At 36.5% G+C, this 22,781-nt stretch overlaps 1 long non-coding RNA gene and 1 pseudogene across 1 annotated transcript in view; both read right to left on the bottom strand.

Annotated features, from left to right (window-relative positions):
• The window catches only part of LOC144310429 (uncharacterized), a 51,703-nt gene that overhangs the window by 13,305 nt on the left and 15,617 nt on the right, over positions 1 to 22,781 (bottom strand). The window lies entirely within an intron of this gene.
• LOC144293786 (lathosterol oxidase pseudogene) lies at positions 18,965 to 19,749 on the bottom strand (annotated as a pseudogene).

The following is a 22,781-nucleotide window of genomic DNA, read 5'->3' on the forward strand; positions in this document are numbered from 1 at the left end:
AATTAGCTTTCTTAGAGAACATAGACCTTGTTAAATTTTGTGGTTTTCTTTTAAATTGTAATAAATACATGATGTTGTTTTGTTTTAAATAATGCTTTTTATCTCTACTTTAGGAATAGAGATAGTGCCTCACTAGTGAGGTTAGGGAATTAGCCCTTGCTCTATACTCCCCCCTCTTGAGCTTAAAGGACAAGGTAATTTTATTGCCTGGTGCCCAAAATGAAGCAACAGGCAAGCCTCCTCCCTCAAGAAAACCTCCAACAAGATCTTATGTTTGGAATATATGGGTTTCATTGAATATATGGGTCTCAACTCCAGTTGAGAGAGCAGAGTAGTTGTCAGTACTTTTCATTTGAGTGCTGGTAAAGAAAGAAGACACTCAACTCCTATGGTTAAGGTAGGGAAAGATGAAGCTGGTGGCAGAAAAGGACAGACTCTACGTCCTGAGGGGTCTGAGTTCAGAATCATTCTGAGTACTTTTCAGTGTCTGCTGCCTTGCTAGAGTGGCTATGTGATCCCTAAATGGAAAGATGTGGGAATAAGGGAATGGTGCCTTGGAAATCAGGAAGAAGCATGTTTGAACAATTTGAGCTCAGAGGCCGAGCTCTTAGTTTCTGTTTAAATAATCAAGAGGTCTGAGCAGTGAGGCACCTTACATTATGGCCCTGGAACAGCTCTCTGTGTTGGGAAGCCCACCTTCACCAGCGATATTGGAGGCCATGTGAACTACAGCCAAAGAAGGTTAAGTAGACATCCATGTTCTTTCTCTAGACTATGAAAATCTTTCCTAAACTGGGCTGGATATAAGCTGGGAGTCTGTTTGGGGGGAAATACAGGAAGTGGAGTTGCTCATTAAAGAGATAGCAGGACCTGCCAGTTAGTTCTGTAGGCAGGAACTTCACAGTTTTTATTTAGAGAAATAAAAAACACTCATAAAACTGTCCCTGGTGTTCTGGGCAGTGCACTACAGTGCACATGATCCATGTATATTTTTAAATGTTATATTTCTCTTTTTATGATTGATATTTTATACCGTGTATTGACTGCAAGTTCAGTTGGGAAGAGGTGAAATGAAGCAGGGAAAATGGTGATGTGCGAATGTTATTTTATAATTAAATAATTTATATGCACCTCTTTTTTTCTTATGAAAAGTAATTATACTAAATGCAATGTGCTATGCTGGATCAGTTCCTAGAACAGAAGAACAGTGTTGTTGGAAGAAGTGGTGAAATCCAAACAAAGTCTGGAATTCAGTTAATAATGATATACCGGTGTTGGATTCTCAGTTTTGACAAATGTATTGTGGTAAGATGCTAGCAATGGAAGAAAATGGATGAAGGTATATACAGAAACTCTGTACTATCTTTGAAAGTTTTCTGTAAATTTAAAATAGTTCCAAAATAAAAATTTGATTCACAAAGTAATTATGAATCACATGTTATCTTCGGCGTGCTGTTCTTAAAAATTTCCAGCTGAGAATTATGAAAGTTTTAGCAAAGAGCCAATTCATGTGAAATTTTAACACTACAGGCTCAAGATGTTAGCACATGGTTTGTACAAGCGTTCCATCTAGTCGCTGCTTATTCTAAGGAAAACTCAGAATCGTTTCATATTTCCTGTAATTGATGAAGCAGGGAGTACAAAGGGACATAATTAAACCTACAAAGGAAGAGAAATCCACAGCTAACATTGTTAAATTTGACACACACTGTCAATTACAAATAAGCTACATATTCGTTCTTTGCAATTTACCTGGGATTCATTTCTCACCTGAAAATTTCTTCTTGTATTCTCTTTAGTGTATTATTAAGCAATATTAATTTAATGTGGCAGTAATTTTAGTGTAAGTTTTAGTTTAGTGGCCAGGGAAAACACACTTGGAGAAGAATACCTATGCACAGCACTGTCTCATGCACTCTAGCACTCTTTCTAAGTCATAACCCAGTTCCACCATTGGGATGGAATTTCTAACCTTCATTCTTCCAGTTTATCTACTCTGGAGGTGAACAAATGCCTCATAAAACAACCCAATGGTGCAATTATCACTTCAGTATTAGAGGGACACCAGAAAGTGCTAAAATTCTACATTTGATACAACATTTTATTATAACTATAAACGCACAGTGGCCTTTAGGTGTTTGCTACGGTGTTAGTAATGATTCATTCTTGGCATTTGCCAAGAAATGGAAGGATGTCTTACTGTCACTTTTGATAAAGCCAGTATAAGGAGATTAAGAGATGAGTTAAGGTAAATTGTGTGAAACATAATGGTACATCAAATATCCAGTGCAACACTTCAAGAAAGTGCTGGCAGTTTAGCATGTTTCATGGCAAAATGTGCTGTTCCAAGTTAAATATTACTATCTATGATCTTCAGAGTTTATAGTGATGCCCTGAGCAGTCTTCCTAATAGGTAAGAATATGCAGCAGGCCATCTTTCCATTTTTCTCCCTGTACAAATAGCTCACAAGATAATCCTAGGTTATATGATTGAATCGAACCTAAAAGAAAACACTGTACCTCTTACTTGATAGCGGGTAACCTTTACCTTTTGCTTACTTTAAATTACAAAATTCTTGTTTTGAATTAATTTTCCCTTTCTCTGGAATTTATGCTTCAAATGTTTTTCTTTACTTTTTGATAATGGAGACAATCACTGAAATAAAGGAATGTTTTGTGAAAAAATAAAATCCTTCCTCATCTTATTGCCTTAATCAAATGTGCTATTTATGTAGGATCCTCCTTCAAAATTCTTCCAGATAAAAAAACTAACATCATTATTGTGTGCTTTGCATTTTTTCAATTAACATCGATTAAAGTTTTCTATTTTCACATAGATTTTATAATTACAATGGATAAATGATATTACATCAAGTGAGCTACTGTGCCAGAATTGATTGAACTGTTCATCTGCCGTAGAACATTTCGATTTCCTTCAACATTGTGGATGATACTGCAATTGGCATCTTTATGCAGACTTTTTTGTGTAATTACTTTTGTAATATAAATTTCTCAGAAGCAAGATCATTGACTCAAAACAGCAGCTATGTTATAGTCCTCGAGATATATTTCCATATTGTTTTATCACTTTACTATACCAGTCGTATGCACAGAAATTTCATGATATATTCCTTATATGTTAACAGAACTCGTGTTTTCATTATAGGCCCCCAGAATACCATGTGGGTAGAGAATTTGGATACATTCACATATTTCTGTTATAAAAAGTGGTGTGCTTCTTTTATTTTTTTTTTAAAGAGAGAATACATCTGCCTAGGATATAAGCAATGTTTTCTTTTTGCTTTTCCAGATTTTAAGAATTGTCCTGTTATCAAGCTGCACATTTAGTATCAGTATTTGATAATAGTCAGTGTTGCTACTTGTTATGATGTTATATTGGCTTTTTTTTCCTGAGGTGAAATCAAATCTAGTTTCAGTGCTTACAGTACTCAGAGTTATCAGCTTAGTCAAATTTTTCACATCATTAAAAAAGTGGCTTATCAATGATTTTTCTGCTGAGTTTTTGCGTGCTTCTGTAAAGCTCCATAGTGACGTGCTGCTGAATAACAACAAACATTGTTACATAATTGGTTGTAAGGAATCAATTCAATTAAAGTCGCTTATAATCACCGAATATGCAAGACTACTACTCTTCTTAGGACTAGTGATAACAATTACAGAGACAGTTCGGTTGGTCTGATTCTAGAAAATTATAATGGTTAGATTTTCTTCCATTATTATTAGATAATAATACATTGTTGCTGATTAATGAGCTGTGAACAATACAATGATCTAGGAAAAGGTATGACAAGACCAGATAAACAAAAGGATCTATTTTAATTAGAATAATATAATCATTGATACACTCTCAAGACATACTTGCTTTCATTTAACTGACTTTCTTCTATCTCATCATTTCCCCATTAATTGGGATGATCTTATAGAGATTATAATATGTGAGGAGGAGGGTAGATTTCTGTCCTCACTCATCTATTATCAAGCTGGGTATTGTAAAGGATATCACCGAACCATTGATTTGTGTGAACATTGCCAACTCTAAAATTCCGGAATCATATGATGAAGAAAAAGTGGTACTCCTACAGTATAAGTTATGGGAAAAAATTGGAAATGGGTGAAAGTTCACTATTGTCTTGAGAGACACAGAAGAAATCAGTACAAAACAGTTTTCTCTGTGGAGCAGTTTTGAGGGTATGTTCGAGTGTAATTTGACCACTACCTGTGTTCTCAGGGGATTATTTTCTTATGGTTAGATATGCTGCATGGCTACCTATGCAATCACCAATTGTCTTCATTTTGCTTGTTAATGAGAGGAAAGACATTCATGTGTGAGTCCTAAGTCGATTGCTCCTCAACTGCTATGCAATGAACTGGATTTCTGGGGAGGGGATACAATCAAAGGTATTTCTCAGTAAAATTAAACCACTTCTTGCCTCCTAACTAATATAATGAGGGCCCTAATAAATCCACCTGGATTGAAATGTCCTTCATGTAAGGCAATTCTGTGCAATAAACAACCAAAACTTCGTAAGTCATTTGAGATTGAGCTGTCTGTGATAGAAATTGCCTGACGACTACTCCTTCCTGTGGAACCCCCTCATGGTATTTCTGCATAAGTCTGCCCCATGGACAGAAAAGAGAGATAGTCCCAGGAAAAAATGAGGCATGGATAAATTTGTTTCTAAAACACTTGCTTTTTCAGTAGTGACCTTAGTGTTAACTCCCTTTCAGCTTTTTGTATTTTCCAGAAATTTGAAGCCCACTTGTATTAATATATATTTGGTTAATTTTTTGTTTAGCATATATCTGTTGAGCAATTAATATATGTCCTATTGATGGTGGGGTGGGCAGGGTAGGGGGGTTAGACAGATTTGTATGAATTTTTCCTCAATGAAGCCAGAGGCTGTGGTAAGTTCCTATCAGAATTCCTGCCCACAAGCATGTCAATGCAGTGGGAAGTTGAGATTACAAGACCTTGTCTTGTTATAAATAGGCCTGAGAGAAACCCCATGAATTTTCCATGGACACCAAAGAGCATATCAGAGTTTCTGGGTCATTGAGAATGATTGTGAGAGTGTTTTGGTTTTCTCATCAGTGAAAGGGAGAAGTAATGTGAGAATTAAAGGAGTAAAAGACAGAGAATAGAGTTTCGAATAGTGTATACAGTAAATGATCATTATGTGTTATTATTATTATTACTACTATTATTAGTGTAGAATTGGAAAAAAATAGACTGAAATGTACCCTCACTCCACTTGACTATGGGCTTTGCAAATACCAAGATAGGAAAGATTATAGAAAAGATTATAAGCTAACAGCAATCCTGCATATTAATTATAAATACCTCTGTATATATTTTGTGTGCACACACCTACAGTTCATTTCAAAGATCAAGTGTAGTTCTTTGCCCATACTTTTTATAGAAATCCCTTATTTAGAGAATCTATTTAGTAATATTTAAATAAAAACACCTGAAATGGGTCTCCTCTGACACCACAGCCGCTAGTTTCATGTGGGTTCACCAGTTGGATATATCCATCACAGAGTCTTATTCAACTGACACTGTAGCAAAAAGAACAGAAGGGGACTTGATTGGAATTTATTTAATTGACCCTTCAATTGATTGGAGAATAATGCAGACTCACTGTGTTTATTTAATAGATTCCCTCTTCAAAGTAGAGGTCTGGATATTGGCCCCTAGCTATGCATCAAATATTCCCTGTAGATAATTGCATATTCCTATTAAATATCTGTTGAAACATACCCAAAAATCTCCAGATCTACAATTTTTTCATAGAAAGAAAAATGAGGCATGTATTTGGTCTGCAAGGTCAATTTAGTGGGTTTAAATACAGATACAATGGCAGAGAAAGAAAAATAATCTATGATTTCAAAACCCTATTCTGTCTTTTGCAAAGATCTTATATTAATGTTCCTCCTTTTTTTTGTGTATTTTTCAAAATGTTAAAACTCAATTACCAGACTGCCCCTTGTCTTTGCAAGGTGCTGTGTTTGGGGAATGTACATTACTCAGGATTTGGGATCAAGGCTCAGCTCCATTGCCATGTCCATAGGAATATTTCACTCAACATTGTGCAGGGAGGGCCAGTGTACTTTCAGGAGGAGACCTGTCCACAAGTAGTGGCAGAGGATGAAGAGTGGATGGTCATGTTGATGACAAAATAGATAATCCTGCTGTTCAAGAGCAGGAATTCCTAATTGTGGGGTGGGGGGGGGCCTGGGGTTTGGGTGGAAAGGAACTCTGTGGAGGGAGAAAACATTTTAATGCCAGGAAGGTGAGTGTGGACTTTCCTTGGCAGTAGTGGAGTATAGACTGTGATGGAAATCTTAAGACTTCGAGGAAGTAATTGATAGTATCGATCCAGATTTACTGGTTGGTCTCTCCTTGTGGCAGGTAGTTGAGAAGCTTTGAATGTGAGGGAAAGGTATTCTACATGAAATATGTAGCTATAGATTCAGGTGTTGAATTTGATGCTATTTAATGCAAAATCAAAAATGGAAATAAAAACAAAAACAAAACAAAAATCCTCAATGTATTAGCTCACAAACTAGTTGCATTCAAATCCCTCTGTATTAGCCAAAGAGATAGAGGAGCTTCAAGGGCAAATACCTAATGTGTTGCCCTCAAAGAACCATAATATATGTTGGCTTGTGTTATGCTCATAAATGAGAAAGAGAGCAGCCATTTGCAAAAATAAGATGTTATAAATATGCCACTGGTTGAAGAGGAGGAGAAGAATGCAGACCCACTTTTGTTACAGGCCTGTGGCTAACAACACATTTCTCCAAATCATGATGTGACATCACTTGTAAATTGATGACATTCATTTAATGGGCCCTTGCAAAAGTAAATTGCTGTTTCAGGTAATGCTACATGACTAAAATGAAAGAGAATGAACTTCCCCTTACTTAGTGACTTGCTGCTTCTTCTTCCTTCGTCATAATTCTAGAATTTCTCTGGTTCTTTTGGGTTTTGGAAACAAGAAAGTAGTAGATGGCTCTATAAACACTTAAATGCTAATAACTATATTGGTTCTCAGTCATACTAAAAAGCGATGAGGAACAAAATGGAGAACCAAAGAAAAGTGGGGAAGAATGTACATATTTCATAGCTCTAAGGAGTCATAAAATATGTGGATATAAATTATAAAGTTTTGAGGAAGTGCATTTTGATACATTTTCTATTTAAACAAATTTAGTGAAAGTATTCTAGAAAATTAGGAAAAGAAGAAAATAAAATTTATCCCTATTCCTATCACCTTTACATTATGTTTTGGTGTCTATAATTTGGTTTTCTTTTTCTTGTATATATGTGTATATTTACAGTGGAGTCATATGTTCTATAATTTGTTTTATAATTTGACTTTTTTGCACCACCTTGATTAATTACTTTTTTTAAAAATAGACTTTATTTTTAGAGTAGTTTTAGATTCACAGCAAAATTGAGTACTACCCTTATTGGCGTTCTATCTGCATCTCCTCTTTTAAATGATGGGTATTCAAATAATGAGGGCCTCATATTTCACACCAATTTACCCTTCCCTCAAACAATGTCTTCAAAAATACTCTGCTATATTCTATGTTCCCATTTTCTTTTAAGTAAATACAATGTATTAATCATGGTCCTCTGTTGTACCGAATTCCACCTGGAAGCTGTCATTCACCCTGCATCAACTGAAAATATTTGAGAGCCTTCTCTTGTGCTCTTCCCCTTCCCCAACAATTTCATGCATAATCTATGGGTAATTCTATAGTACTTTTTTTTTTTATGACTGAATGTATCCCTGATCAGGAAGTAGCAATCACAGAATAATAAGCGTAATCACATCAAGGAGGGCTTTGTTGTTGTGTCTGTGGAGCATGCCTATTGAAACCTGCACCTGCTCCAAATCAAGAAATGCTTTCAGGTTGTCAAATATCAATTGTCAATGACTTCCAATGGCACTGTACTGAAAACAGAGTTAATGTGTTTCCTTGAAAAGTTATCTGAATTGGCTTGTCCATAGTTATCTCTAATTGCTTTATGGGGAGGAAACGTACACCATATCACAGAAATAGAAAATGAACATGAGAACTTATGTTCATCTTTTGCTCCTTTTAAATTCTAAAGAACAGTTATTCTTTTGGTGGGTGGCTGTTTAAAGGAATAACATAAAAATATATGTGTTTGTATATATACATGCACACACACATATACATGCACACATACACTTTCCAAATCACTTAATCTCAAAATGCTAACAACTGTTGAAATTTGGAATCCTCATAGTACCTGTAAGACTAACTCCAGAGTGGATAAGTATTGACTTAATAGCTTTCGTTTGGCATTGTTAGAGAAGCCTTAAATCACCTAATTCAAGGTTATCTCCCCAAATATGTTATTGCTTTACAATGAAGTTACTGTCTTTCATGTCAAAATATAAGACATATTTCCTGTGAAAATTTGATAAAATAACTTCTCATTCCCTTCTAGGAAAAATGACTATAAAATTGTTTTCCAGTGTTATCTCTAAATCCTGTTTAATCAGTAATCTATGGGACATTTCCTTTTCATTCCCAAATATATAACCATTTTATAAGTCCCATTCACTTGATATATATTAACATTTACTATCAGTTACGAAAAGAAGATTTAAAATTTGTAAGATGGCTGACTCATATAAACAAATTGTGAATGAGGCAATGTTATAGGAATTTTAGAAAAAAGACCTGCTTACGGTCTAATATTTTTCATACTCTGATCGACCCTTTTCCCTCTTTTGCCGGCTCACATCTTGCTTAACAAAAGCTGGTGCTCAGATTGATGGGGACTCTCCCTACAGGAGACACATAGAGGGTGAAGAGCTCAATGAGAAAAGGGTGGATGATAGGCAATCAGAAAGCCTGCATAATTAAATGATGCTTTGCTGGCCTCAGCTGAGAGCTTTTAAAATGATTTTAATGGGCATTTGAGGTCCTTGATGAGATCCTAGTCGGCTGTGACATTATCCTTAAAGGAAGTCTTCTGTGATGTCTGGAGAAATACCATTTCAGAGATCAGACTTAGTCATAGCTATGATCATTTTTGTTAGCAGTCACTTCGAATGTTCTCTTTAGATAGCAAATTGGGGTTCTTCGACATAGGATTGCCTCTGTCTCATAATGGCCTCAGGCATTTGTCATTTTTCCAGGCAGATTTCTTGAGTTTAAGGGATCAGAAGTCAGGTTTTATGAGAGTCTTAGATTTTGACAATCATTTATTGGATGCTTATGATGAACCAATCATTGTTCATGGACTTACAGGGTCTACAAAAAATAGAAACATTACTACCTATAAATATTTCGTACTGTATTGATAATAAACAAATGCCAATAAAATAAACAATAACAAATTATATGAAAACTTGGAAATGGAATTTGTTTTCTAACTGTGTTAACTTGACTTGCTTGTCTACTAGTTGGCATTACTTTTCAATGGAAGAGTGTGCTGACCAAAAATGGGAGGCATCTAACTTTTTGTCTGTCTGTACATTTCTATCCTTTTATTATGAAAATTATGAAAATGCATGCTTCCCTTAAAAATATCATCGGTGCATGGAGCCTGCTTCTCCCTCCACCTGTGTCTCTGCCTCTCTCTCGATCTCTATGTGTGACTATCATGAATAAAAAAAAAAAAAAATCTTCTGTACATATATTATGTGTTTCAGCATCTTTACTGATAAACATTACATTTTAATGAATAACTATTATAATGAAATCTAGCAAAATAGGAGTAAAGTATAAAGCCTCCTGATATGTGTGTGTATATATATATGTATATATGTTAGTTTATTTAAGAAAATTGGGATGGAAATATACTTACAGAGCCAAACTTTGTTGTTTTAAAAACATCTTTACAGGGGCACCTGAGTGGCTCAGTGGTTGAGCATCTGCCTTTAGCTCAGGTCGTGATCCTGGTCCTGGGATCGAGTCCCTCATTGAGCTCCCTGCAGGAAGCCTACTTTTCCCTCTGCCTGTGTCTCTGGTTCTCTCTCTGTGTCTCTCATGAATAAATAAATAAAATCTTAAAAAAAAAAACAACAATCCATACTAAGCTAAGAAAAGGAGAAACCTCATTGCAATTTGATTTTCCCTTCTTTAATTACTCTGAGACTTACTTTAATATTTGTTGTTTCATGTTTGTTATTTATTTAATTTCTTTGGTGAGTTCTTTTTTAATTTTTTTAATTTTAATTTTTTTATTTGATTTTTTTTTTTTTTTGGTGAGTTTTTATTCTTGTTCTTTGCTTATTTTCCTGTTAGGATGAAGTAGTGTCTATTTTCCAATAGGAATGAAAATATGAAGACTAATCTGGCTTGTAGCTTAGACTGCTGTTTCTGCTATCTCCCATCACAACTCAGGTAGGAAAAGTACCTTCTCACTCATATCGCTATCACAAAAGTTAGGAACTCTGCTTTGAATGATGCTTGATGGATTTCCAAAAAAACACCTCCTTTAATTTAACTCTCTTGTCCTCTTGCTAGGACTCAGGAATAAGCCCTTCCTCTGTCTTTCTCATAATAATTTTTAATATCTGAAATGATGCTAGTTACTGATTTGTTTGCCTGTTTACCACTTATGTACTCCCTCATCTTCAACCGCAATAAGAGAACATTGTTTTGAAGATGGAGACTCTGTATTTCTTGGTCACTGATGTCGCTCTTGGTAACAACAGTATCTGGAACATAGTAGGGGTTCAATAGTTATTAATTGACTAATTAAGTGGCTGACTGGTCTAAAGAACATTCCAACTTACAATATTGAGTTTTGATTCAAATCTGTGCTCCTTGGTCATCTCTTCCATTGGAATTAGTTTTCCCCCTGAACAGTTTTCAGTTTGTCTGAAGAACAGAGCCCAAAGAGTGAGGAGGGCTGTGTTTTTCCAGGGTGGGGCTAACTGTTCTGCATCAGACCACAGAGTTAACCATGGCTGCAACCCATGTCAGTGGTCTAACCTTGGGCACTCTATTTAACGTCCTTAGTGTCTGCTTTCTCTCAACTACCTAACTTTCCTCAACTGAACGAACAAGAATGTCTGCCCCATAAGGTTAGTGTGAGGATTAATAGAGGTAATATATGTAAAGCACTTAGAGCAGCGCCTGACACATAGTAAGTGCTTGATAGATGTTGTTATTATTATATTAGTCTGGGCTCCTAGCGAGAGTTATGTGTCTGTCTCCCTCTCTTGAGGTTAACAAGGAATCTGCATATATAAAGGTGGTGGCCAAGGTAGATAGAGCTTGTTTGCAAATTTCTGCCCGGGAATTATTTTTTTCTAAAGCCATTTTATGTAAAATGCCAGACAGTTTTAATTCTGATTTTTTTTTCTACAAATGCCTGTGATGGGAATAAGTATTATCCTACTTCTTAGAAAAGTCTGAGGCACAGAAAGGTTAAATGATTTGCTCAAGGACGTAACAAATGAATGGTGGCTGGGAGATAGAAATTATATGACTTCTAGTCCACTGCCCCAGACCGGGCTCATTCTATTTAGATGTTATGTTCATACTTAATATTATAGATCCAAACGACCTGGACTCATCTCCCATTTCCTGTATCGTAGAAGTATGCAGATGGTGCACATAAAGGGAAGGTTACAAGTCAAATGTTGTATCATGGACAGAGAGGCTATAAAATTGAAACATGATCCTCTCTATTATTCCACTTTTATTTGAAGCCTATTCTTTCTTTTTATTCACTTGAAAATACTATTTATTTGCTTTGTGGAGAAGGCATATTCTAGTTTGAAATTATTTCTGTCAATTGCAAAATAAAGTTATCAACTATATAAAATAAAAGATCACCTTGGCAACTTCAAAAATAATAAAGTATGCTATTATAAGAGGTAAATTTTTACACTAGCAGCAATTTATAATAAAACATTAAATCCATATTTATTGCATGAAAAAATAAATTGGACCACATTTGTACCCACTACTTTATAGCCACATACTATATTAGAGAAGCAAGCTGTAATACAGAATGGAAATACACAAATAGAGAAATATTTCCTAGAGCTGTTTTAGTGACTGAGACTAAGGTAAGCTTCTTTTGTTAAAATTGCATATGGTATTTCATGGATTGAAACTAGAGTAGAGGCTTAGTGAAAATAGCACAGTGGGTTTTATCCAGGGGTATGGAGTGGAATTATTTAGTGTGGGGGTGGGGAACAGAACAGACTGGAACATCTGATTGTGGAACCAAAGCAGGGCAGCTGGAAACAGATGAGATGTGGCAAGGGTGATACTTCCAACAGCAGCAGGAAGGGCAATATCCAAACATCAAAAACAGCACTGAGGTCCAACAGATGAACAAGGTGAGTAATGGGTTACCAGCTTTGACCCAGGGGAAGAGAAGAGTCCAGTTGCCAGCACCATCCCTGAGAGGGCCACAGGGCCAGCGCAGAGCTGCCTGGTGGCAGCTGTGCAAGCAGGGACCAAAGCAAAGGAGCACTTGGAATGAAGCCTGGGTCCCAGCAGTGGGAGTGAGGAGCCAGCCAGCAGACTCAGGGGCTGGTGAGTGCACACAAGCCATATTCTTCAGGTCTCTCTCCATTCTAGATGAGGAAGGAAATACTAAAAGGGAAAAATACCAAATTGAAAAAAAAAAAAAGTCATGTGTAATTTATAACATAAAATACCCCAGGCTAGTAAAACCTGGGGCTGTTTCTGTTCACATGATGATTTTTTAAGGCAACACATGCACAAACACTGCTTTTTTAAATAAAAAGAAATATCATAATGTTCTGTGATCTGGTGAACACTTATTCTATGTGTTCACTTCTTATCTCATACAAGTCTTATAAAAACTCTGCCCAGGAGATGTTATAATGCTTATCATAGAGTTGATGAAAATGGGTTCAAAACACATTATATAAATCTCCCAAGGTCACCCTGTGAAAGCATCAGGATTCCAGCAGATATCATGAACTTGCTACCTGACCCTACTATCTCTGCCATTTAGAACCATGTCTCAGGAGTTTAAAATCCAGATGTGCTCATTAAAGCAATACAACCAATTGAAAAGGCCACACTTTCTGTAATACAGCCTTAAATTCTACACACATACACACTGAAGTTATATATATACCAGTCACAATGTGAAAGCACTGCTTTGCTTATACTTTTCTTTCTCCCAGGGATGGAAATTGCTTGGCAAATTCCTCCTATGACAAGGAGAGGTGCTTCCAGTTAAGGAAGTTTGTACAGCAAGTAAAATAAGACCAAACTCACACTGACTTAAATAGAAAACAGATTTGTTTATTCAGATAGTGAAGTGTCACTGAATAAGTCTGAAGCTTCAGAAACGGATTGAATCAGAGACTTCAGTTATGCCACCAGAGCCCCAGCCTCTTTCTGCACATTTTCCTGCTGTCTTCCTGTGTACGCCCAAGTATGCTAATGGCAAGGTAGCAAAATAAATGGAGTAGTTCCAGACCTTACATTCTTCACATTCAGGAGACAGTGGGTTTCTTGGTCCCATCATTCCCAGCCAGAGTGTTGGGACTCATGATTGGGTTGGCAAAAGTCATTGGCAGCCAAATGTGATTGTTTGCTGGTTCACCAGGGTTTGGGCATTGTCAACAATTCCTCAAACTGAAGTGGAACCCCACTCAGCTGTGAGCACTGAGACTATGAGAGTATGGGGTTCCTCTAGTTGGGAGGCAGCACTAGGTACTAGGACAACAAACATTGGATGGTGGGCAACAAAACATAAAACAGCCCTATAGGGGATAAGACACAAGAGAGGTAGAGTAAAAATCTGAAGTACAAAGTACCAGGTGTTTACCCTGGGCTCTGTGTGTACCCTGGAGGCCACCTCTAATACTCTAAAAGTGCAGATGGGATGAGTTTATATTTGTGGTAAATAAAAGACTTTAATTCCTCAACATTTTTTTCTTTAAGTTTTCGTGTAATATGTGAACATGATGAATAAACCAAACAGCTCGGAAAGATTACAATGAAAATAGAGGTCTCCTTCTCCCTTGTCATCACACTATTCTCTAAGTCTTTATCCTTCTTCCCCAGGGTAAGCACTATAATAGGTTTCCTGTGCAATTCCAGACATAAAAATTCATATAGTGATATATTTTTTTCCTCCAAATTTCCATAGTAGAAAAAGAAGAAAGCATTACCTAACTCATTCAAGAAGGCTAACACAACCCTCATCCCAAAACAACAACACAAGATTTATTAAAATAGAAAAGCTCAGCCTATTTTAATTTTTAAAATATAGATGCCAAAAATCCTAAATGAAATTGCAGATTAAATGCAAATATGTATACAAAAGATAATATACCATAAATAAATGAGTTTACCTCAGGTGCACGTGAACAATTTCTATCAGAACATCCATAAATATTACTCATCACATTAAAAAAACTAAAAGAGAAAAATCAAATAATCATCCCATTAAATGGAAAAGACATCTGATAAAATAACTATTAAACAAAAAACTTTTATTTCCCTAGAAATAGCCAGATGAATACTATCTATAATAAACAAGTGCAAGCATCGATCTCAATGTATGTGCCAAAGCATTACCTTTAAAATTAAGAATGAGAAAAAAATGTGCCTTTCATGACTTCTAATGGCAATCTTAGCATAGTGAGATAAGAAAAAGGGATTAGAGGAATAAGTGAAGTAGAGGAAATTAAAATACCACTTTTTACAGATGATAAGATTGTTTTCATGAAGACCCTAAAGATCCTATAAACACATCATTAGAAATCATAGAAAAAAAGTTTCCCAAGAGGAATAGATATAAAAATAAATTAAAAAGACAGTTTAATTTCTATATACCAGTAACAAAGTACTTGGAAACAATTAAAAAGAAGAAACAATTAAAGAAGACCTTTATTATGGTATCAGAGAATATAAAATATTCTTAGAATAAATATAACAAAAGGTGTGCAAGAAATCTATAGAAACATTATGAAACATACTTTAAACACAAAAAGCCCTAAATAGAGAATTACCATGATCATGCTCAGGAAAACTGAATAAAGGTATAGATCCTCATATTACAATAGACATTACATTTCCAGTACTTTTAAAATCAAAATCTAAATAGTTTATTGACTTAAGATGATATTAAAATTTTAATGAAAAAGCAAAGAGCCTAAACTAGGGATACTATTTTTGAAAAAGAGAATAGGAATTTACCCTATTAAATACTGGGATTTACTAAGAAGCTAATAAAAGCAAGTCAGTATATCTAGTACAGAGATAAATCAATTGACCAGTGGAACAGGGAATCTCGAAACAGACCTATACAACTATGGAACTTTGGAATATCATACATGAGGCATTTTAGATCAAAGGAGAAATGAGGGACAGTTCACTAAACAGAGCTGGAAAAAAAGTTATACATATGGAGAAAGATGATTTGAACCTCTATCTTATCTAATGTATAAGAAACTTCAGAAGGATTAAATACTTCAGTGTCAAACCCAAAATGTTTAAACTGTCAATAGAAGTTCTTTATGACTCTTTTAGATATACTGGAGTCTACTTAGAAACATAAAAACATAATGGGTTATTGTATAGTAGTCAAAAGTCATGAATTAGGCTGACACACAACAATATGAATGACCCTAAGCAATCTAACATTAACAGAAAAAGTAAGTCCTAAAAGATACCCACAACATAATGTCCTTTTTATAAAGTCAAAAAACGAATACATACATAAACAGAATATTTTTAGGAAATTATTTTTAGTTTTGCATTTTATACTTTAAGTCTGTGTTCCACTGAGGAGGGAGGGAGGGAGTGAGTTATTTATTTACGGAGATGTAAGTTCTGTGTCTTACATTGATTTGTTTGTGTGGGGGATGTTCAGTTGTTCCGGCACCATTTGTTGGAGAGTATCTTTGCTTCATTGCAACTTTGTCAAGGATCAGTCAACTCTATGTACATGGGTCTATTTCTAGGCTCTTTTCTTCTGTTTAGCTGACCTATTTGTCTGTTCTTTCGCCAGAACAACACTGTCTTGATTATTGCAGCTTTATAGTAAGTCTTGAAGTCAGGTGGTGTCAATCCTCCAACTTTGTTTCTCTCCTTCAGTATTGCGGTGGTTATCCTGGTCCTTTGCCTCTTCTTACAAACTTCAGAATCAGCTTGTCAGTATCCTCAAAATAACTTGCTAGGATTTTGATTGAGATTGCATTGACTAGATAGATCAAGTTAAGGGGAACTCACATCTTGATAACACTGAGTCTTCCTCTTCAACAATGTGGAATATCTCTTCATTTCTTTAGTTCTTAGATTTTGTTCATCAGAGTTTTGCAGCTTTCCTCATATAGATATTGAACACATTTTTGTCAAACTTATACCTAGGTACTTCATTTTAGGTGGTACTAATATAATTGGTATTGTGTTTTTAGTTTCAAATTTCACATGTTCATTTCTGCATAGAGGAAATCACTGGATTATGTATGTTAAACCTCTGTCTTACAACATTGCTATAACTCTTATTAGTTCCAGGAATTTTTGGTCAACTATTTTATTTTATTTTATTTTATTTTATTTTATTTTATTTTATTATTTTATTTTATTTTATTTTATTTTATTTTATTTTATTTATTTTCGTTCTTTTTATAAATTTATTTTTTATTGGTGTTCAATTTGCCAACATATAGAATAACACCCAGTGCTCATCCCGTCAAGTGCCCACCTCAGTGCCTGTCACCCAGTCACCCCCACCCCCCGCCCTGGTCAACTCTTTTAGAGTTTCTATGTAGATGATCATGATCATCTGTGAATAAAGGTGGTGTGTTTCTTCCTTCTTAGTCTGTATATCTTTTATTTCTCCTCCTCCTCCTCTTTTTTCTCTTTCTTCTCCTCCTCTTTTTCCTCCTCCTCCTCCTTCTTTTCCTCCTCCTCCTCCTTCTTTTCCTCCTCCTCCTTCTTCTCCTCCTTCTTTTTTTTCTATCTCATTGCACTGGCTAGGACTTCAGTATGATGTTGAAAAGGAGTGGTGAAAGGAGACATCTTTGCATTGTACCTAAACTTAGTGGGAAAGCTTTGCATTTCTCACTATTAAGTATGACAGTAGTTGTAGGTTTTTGTGGTTATTTCTTTTTTAGGTCGAGGAAATTTCCCTATATTCTTAGTCTACTGAGAGTTTTTGCCATGGATGGGTGTTGGATTTTGTTAAATGCTTTTTTTGCATCTATCGGTATGTTCATGTCACTTTCTTTTTTAACATATTGATGTGTTGGCTTACATTAATTGATTTTTGAATGTTGAACCAGGCTTGCCTACCTGGGATAAGTCCCACTTGGTCATCGTGTATATAGGCATACCTTGGAGATTTTGCAGTACCAGACCACTGCAATAAAGCAAATATCACAATAAAGCAAGTCGAATGATTTTTTTGATTCCCTAGTATATATAAAAGTTATATTTAAACTATAGGCTATTAAGCATGCACTCTGCACTAGCATTATGTATTTTAATATTTTGCCATGTTCACATTTGCCTTCATTCCCTAGGTGTGTATGTGTATGTATGTATATATGTGCATGTACATGGATATAAATACACACCACATGAAGGTATGCTGTGAGTCCCAGGATCAAGTTCCGCATTGGGCTCCCTGTATGGACCTGCTTCTCCCTCTGCCTATGTCTCTGCCTCTCTCTGTGTGTCTCTCATGAATAAATAAAATATTTTTTTAAAAAAAAAGCACAGAGGTAGATTATGCAGTGAGTTGTAATCTTTTTGCTCATGATGGTTCTTGCCTGGATGTTGATAGCTGCTGACCAGGGTGGTGGTTGCTGAGGATTGGTGGCTGTAGCGATTTTCCTAGTATAAGGCAACAATGAAGTTTGCTGCATCATTGGACTCTTCCTCTCACAAATGATTTTTCTGTAGCATGTAAAGCTGTTGGATAGCATTTACCCACAGTAGAACTTCTTTAAAAATTGGATTCAATCCTGTCAAAGCCTACTGCTGCTTTATCAACTAAGTTTAGGTAATATTCTAAATGCTTTGTTGTCAATTCAACAGTCTTCACAACATCTTCACCAGGAGTAGATTCCATTTCAAAATACCACTTTCTTTCTTTTTAATTTATTTATTCATGATAGACATAGAGAGAGAAAGAGGCAGAGACACAGGCAGAGGGAGAAGCAGGCTCCATGCAGAGAGCCTGATGCGGGACTCAATCCTGGGTCTCCAGGATCATGCCCTGGGCCAAAGGCAGGCGCTAAACCGCTGAGCCACCCAGGGATCCCCCAAAATACCACTTTCTTTGTTCATTTGTCAGAGTTTCTTTGCTAATTCATATGAAGCAGCTTCTCATCCCCTAAAGTTTTATCCTTAGATTGTGGCAATTCAGTTACATCTTTAGGCTGCACTTTTAAATTTAGTTCTCTTGCTATTTCCACCACATCTGCTCATACTTTCTTTACTAAAGTCTTGAACCCTCAGATCCATGACGGCTGGAATCAACTTCTTCCATACAACTATTGATGCTGATATTTTGACCTCTTCCTATGAATCACAGATGTTACACATGTTCTTAATGGGATTTAGAATGATGAGTACTTTGTAGAACATTTTTAATGTACTTTTCCCAGATGCATCAGAGGAATCACTATCTATAGCAGCTATAGCCTTATGAAATGTATTTCTTAAGTAATGAGACATGAAAGTCAAAATTATTTCTTGATCTGTTGATTGCAGAATGAATATTGTGTTAGCAGGCATGAAAACAACATTAATTTCATACATCCCTATCAGAGCTTTGGGTAACCAGGTGCATTGTCAGCGAACAGTAATATTTTGATAGGAATATTTTTTTTCTGAGTGGTAGCTCTCAACAGTGGGCTTAAAATACAAACCATATTGTAAACCATAATTCTTAAGGGCCCTAAGATTTTCAAAATGGCAAATGAACATTCTACTGGAAGTTACCAACTGCAACAGCCCCTAACAAGAGAGTCAGCCTGTCCTTGTGCTGTCCATAATTATAGTCAAATAACATGTGGTGGTCTGTATGATGGGCTGAGCCATTAATAAATGTCTTTAAGATTTGGAGAACATGGAAATTGCCATCATGAATGGAAATTGTCCAGATATTGATCAAGATGTACAAACTGAAATAAACTACCTGTGTAATGGAAGGATGAAAGAGTCTATATGGCAAGGCGGACTCTGAAGGAAGCCATCCAAAGGGTGAAAAGCATGACTTGCAAATGGAGTAGGAATCTTCCAGAGATGATTTGGTTTGTATATGTGCTTATACACAAGTTCTATGATGAAGGCCTCTATGAATCCAGTAGATCAGCATATTAGTGAAAAAGAGGAGGGGGAGTATACTAACAATGAGCCCAAACCAGCCACCTGGAAACTCTCCAGGGTCATCATATAGTTTGCTGTAATCTCTCAACTCTAGGAGAAACAATGAAACAGTGGGACTATTAAATTATGGCAGTAATTGGACAATAAATGTAATCTCTCTATAGACTTTATTTTTAAAAAATCATGGATGCTTCATTAATAAATGATCACAGACAAAATAATAACTCAGTGTTGCAAAGATGAAATAAAGTATATAAGCACCAAGATTTGTTACTTGATCTGGAGACTAATAGTTTATCAGAAGAGGTCATCCTCGGACCATCAGGCTGGATAGAGGTATGGCGTAAAAAAATAATAATCTGCAAAACTGAGCACAAGATCCATCTTAGCTCCTAGAGAGGGTCTGCAGATTCAGTCTCTGTGGGATTGTAGGATGCCCTTTTTCCTTAAACCTTATGATCCAACCTCTGCCAACTTTAGACTTTTCTTCTGCAGATTTCTCACTGGTCAGCCTTCACAGAAATGAAGAGAGTTAAGGCTTTGCTCTGGATTAGGCTTTGGCTTAAGGGAATGCTGTGGCTGGTTTGATCTTCTATCCAGACCACTAAAACTTTCTCCAAATCAGCGATAAGGCTGTTTTGCTTTCTTATCATTCACATGTTCACTGGAGTAGCACTTTAATTTTCTTCAAGAACTTTTCCCTTTTTTGGCTCACTGCTGGGTGTAAGAGGCCCAACTTACTGCCTGTGTCAGCTTTTGACATGCCTTCTTCACTAAGCTTAATTATTTCTAGCTTTTAAAGTGAGAGATGGGTGGTTCTTCCTTTTACTTGAACACTTAGAGGTTATTGTGGGGTTATTAATTGGCATAATTTTAATATTCTTGCGTCTCGGCAAGTAAGAAGGCCAGAGGAGAGGGAGAGAGATGGTGGGGGCGGGGGGGGGGAGGTCAGCCAGTAGAGCAGTCAAAACACATACAACATTTATCAATGAAGTTTGCTGTTTTATATGGCCACAATCGGCGGCACCCTACAATTGCTATAGTAACATCAAAGATTACTGATCACAGATCACCATAACAAATATAATAATAATGAAAATGTCTGAAATACTGCAAGAGTTACCAAAATGTGACACAGAGACATGAAATGAGCAAAATGCTGTTGGAAGAATAGCACTGACAGGCTTGCTCTGTGCAGTGGCCACAAACCTTCAATTTGTGAAAAACACAGTATCTGTGAAGAACAATAAAATAAAAGCATGTCTGTACTGTGTATATTTTATTGTACTTTCTCTCTCTCTCCCTTTTATGGGGAGAGGAATAGAAAGAGAGGGAGAGAGAGAGAGAGAGACTCTTAAGCAGGCTCCATGACCAGCACAGAGCCTGACACGGGGCTCGATCCCAGACCCAGAGATCATGAGCCAAAATGAAGGCTTGGGCATTTAACCTACTGAGCCACCCAGGCACCTCCTACTCTACTCTCTTCTTGCTTGCATGGTTTCTGGAGAAGTTGCATGTAATTCTTATTTTTGTTCCTCTGTAGGTAAGGTTTCCCTCCACCTCTTTTCAGGGCTTTTCAAGATTTTCTCTTTAATTTCAAAGTGATATGTCTGGGTGTAGTTTTTGGGGCAGTAATTCTGCTAGGTGTCCTCTGAGCTTCCTGAATCTGTGTTTTGGTGTCTGACTTACTTTAAGGTAATTCTCAATCATTATTGTTTGCACAGAATTTCTTCTATTCCTTTCTCTTCCTTCTCCATCCAATATTTCCACTATGCATAGGTTCTCTTTCATAGCTGTCTTACAGTCCTGAGATATTCTGTTATGGTGTTTTGTTTTCCATCTTTGTTCTCTTTGCTTTTCAGTTTTTTTTAATAATAAATTTATTTTTTATTGGTGTTCAATTTGCCAACATACAGAATAACACCCAGTGCTCATCCCGTCAAGTGCCCCCCTAAGTGCCCGTCACCCAATCACCCCCACCCCCCACCACCTCCCCTTCCACCACCCCTAGTTCGTTTCCCAGAGTTAGGAATCTCTCATGTTCTGTCTCCCTTTCTGATATTTCCTACCCATTTCTTCTCCCTTCCCCTCTATTCCCTTTCACTATTATTTATATTGCTTTTCAGTTTTGGAGGGTTTTGTTAAGGTATCCTTAAGTGCAGACTCTGTTCAGTCTACTAGCAATCCCATCAAAGGCATTCTTTATTTATGTTCTGGTGTTGTTGCTCTCTAGCACTTCCTTTTGGTTCCATCTGAGGATTTCCCTCTTTCTGCTTACATTACCTATCTGTTCTTACATGCTGTTTACTTTATCCATTAGAGCCCTTGGCATATTAATCATAACATTTTAAAGTCCTGGTCCAATAATTCTAACATCCGTGCCATATCTGGTTTTGATGCTTTCTCTGTCTTTTCAAATTGGCCTTTTGGCCTTTTGGTATGCTCTGATGATATACCAGCATATCAGACTCTGCTTAACTAGTTTCCACCGAGAGCAGGTTTGTTAAGAAGAACAGTATCTTCTGGTGTATTTCAAAATGATTCATCTTCTCAAACACCCCTTTTGGACACACAGGGGCATTTTTATTAGAGATTTACTGTAGGAACCTGTTCAGGCCCCTACCGGTAAATCCCATGAAGTTATGGGGCCTCCTGATGACTAGGTCTCCATAGGGCTTCTAACTCTCAGACTCATCTACACTGAGCCTCCAGCAACGTGTCAGTTACAGTTCAGGTTTTCCTTCCCCAAAACTGGCTCCTGAGGCAGGCAGTTTCTACTTGTTAGCCTCTATTTCAGGAAATTGTTATTCTCTATATTTGCTCTAGGTCTTTCCAATCACTGGGGTAGTGATTTGCTGTGTGTCCCTCACCTCTCTTATGTATCCTAGAATTTTGTTGATATATCCATTTGCTCAGCTTTTTGCTACTTTGCAGCTTCAAGTCTCCTTATGTGCAGAGCCAGAAACTGGAAGTGTAGTTGTATTCGTTTTTATTGCTGCTGTGACAAATTGCCATAGACTTAATGGCTTAAAAACAACACATATTTATTATCTTATAGGGTTGAAAGTCAGAAATCTAAAATGGCTCTCACTGGGTTAAAATCAAGGTATCAGCATAGCTGTGTTCCTTCTGGAGGCTCTAAGGACATCCCTTTGCTTACTTTTTCCAGCTTCTCGAGTCCACCTGCATTCCTTGGCTTGTGGCCTCTTCCATCTTCAAAGCCGGCCTTGACTGCTTGAGTCTCTCTCCCATCACTTCACTCTGATACTAACTCTTCTTACCTCTTCCACTTTTGATGACCGTGGTGATTTTGTTGGGCCCACACCAGGCCCTCTTGGGTAATCTTTCTATTTTTCAGTCTGGACATCAGCATCCTCACTTATATTTGCAACTTTAATTCTTCCTTGTCATATAAC

This window comes from Canis aureus, chromosome 1 (genome assembly GCF_053574225.1).
Source record: "Canis aureus isolate CA01 chromosome 1, VMU_Caureus_v.1.0, whole genome shotgun sequence".
NCBI lineage: Eukaryota > Metazoa > Chordata > Mammalia > Carnivora > Canidae > Canis > Canis aureus.